The 1,808-nt window shown below is 45.0% G+C and overlaps 1 pseudogene; it reads right to left on the bottom strand.

Moving 5' to 3' along the window:
- Positions 1 to 345: 345 nt before the first annotated feature.
- On the bottom strand, positions 346 to 1,275 carry LOC117069088 (annotated as a pseudogene).
- Positions 1,276 to 1,808: the final 533 nt, after the last annotated feature.

Below are 1,808 nucleotides of genomic sequence, written 5' to 3' on the forward strand. Positions count from 1 at the left end.
CTCAGAGGATCCTCCTGCCTCAGCCTCCCTAGTGGCTAGAACTACAGCTATGCACCACATTGCCCAGTTAATTTGTATGTATTTTTGGAGAGATGGGGTCTTGATATGTTGCCCAGACTGGTCTTGAATTCTTGGCCTCAGGCAATCCTCTTGCCACAGCTTCACAAAGTGCTGTGATTACAGTCATGGGCTGCCGCCCCCGGCTGATGTCATTTTTGTTGTTGTTAGAACAATTTGGGAAAATAAAATTCCTGTATATTGTTGGACAACATTGTTTCACACATACCTCAAATAGGCAATAAATAAATAAATAAATAAATAAACAGCAACTCCATAGACGAAAAAGAAGAAATCTTTTATCTTTGGCCCTTTTAACCATCTCATACAAACCAACTACTTACAGTACAGCTAAGTACATACACAAAAAAGTTACTGGAATGCTTGGAATAAGACTGGTTTTCTGTTGTCGTTTTTGCTTTTCTTACAAGGTTTTTTTTTTTTTTGTCCTTTGAGATTATAACGAACACGGTCACACCACAAGTGAAGTTAGAAGCAGGACAGAGAACACTCTGAAGGCTGGTTTGGTCATCTGAGATCATTGAAAATGGTTGACCCTAACAATATGTACAAAAATATAAAATGTAAATTAAAAAATACAGACAAATTTCCTTTTTAAGGTATTTTTAAGGAAAAAAGCAGGGTCTTGGGAAGTTTTGGTTCTTTTTTCCTCCCCTGTTGCAAATTCTCATGGTTTGGGTTGGGTGGTGGAGAGCACATGTCATCTGCGGGTGGCACTGCCCACAGTGGGCGGGTGGACGGGCCTCAATACACAAAGGTGACCATATGTAGATTCTGAGACGGGAAGTGGAGGGTGAATAGCTTACCCTCCTAATGTTTCCTTTCTTGCTGTCTAGTCATCCTCATCGGTCTTCTGCTTTTTGGTATCGGCATCGTCATCCTCATCATCTTCAGCTGCCCGCTTACCCTAGCAGACTCAGCTTCCTTGTCTTCATCTCCATCCCCTTCCTCACCATCAATTTCTTCTTCCTTCTTCTTTTCCTCCCCATCTTCTTCCTCTTCTTCATCTACTTCATTGTCAGCCTCCAGCTCCCCATTTTTCTCATTAGCATTCCCATTAGCAGGGGCGTCTCTTCCATTTTCCTCCTCTTCCCCAACTTCCTTCTTCTCCTTTAAGTTCTTGGTGGTGATTTCTGAGCTGGTGTCTACGGCTGTGTCTGATATGGTGGGGCACCCCGGTGATCCAATGCGGAGGATTAAAAAGAAAGTGAGAGTTCAGGGACTCTGGCGGTAAAGTGGCCGGAATCCGCGGTGGCAAAGGTGGCTGCGGTGAGCAAGGAGCCAGACAAGGAACAATGTAAAGGTGGCTTTTCAGAGCAGCCAGTGGGTGATGTCATTTTTTTATACGGGAGTCAGGGACATGTGACCAGAAAGGAGTGAAAGAGGAAGCCCTGTCGTTATGTGGGAAGCATTCCAGACAGAGGGAAGAGCAAAGTCAAAGGCCAGGCAGAAGTGGGAGTGTGCTTGACTTACCTGGAGAGTGTGAGGACTGGTGTAGCTTACGTGGAGTGAGAAGAGACGGGGAATGTGTGGATGAGATCAGAGCTGTTGCAGGGAACAGATTGCTGCTGTAGGCCATTTTGAAGACTTCAGCTTTTCCTCTGAACGGTCGAGTATTTTCAGCAGAGGAGTAACACGATCTCACTTATTTTTAACGGGCTTACTCTGGCGGCTGTGAAAACAGATTTGGGGGTCAGAGGCAAGTCTAGAAGTGGGGGATCAACTAGGAG

Source organism: Trachypithecus francoisi, unplaced genomic scaffold (assembly GCF_009764315.1).
Source record: "Trachypithecus francoisi isolate TF-2019V2 unplaced genomic scaffold, Tfra_2.0 Lachesis_group21, whole genome shotgun sequence".
Taxonomy (NCBI): domain Eukaryota; kingdom Metazoa; phylum Chordata; class Mammalia; order Primates; family Cercopithecidae; genus Trachypithecus; species Trachypithecus francoisi.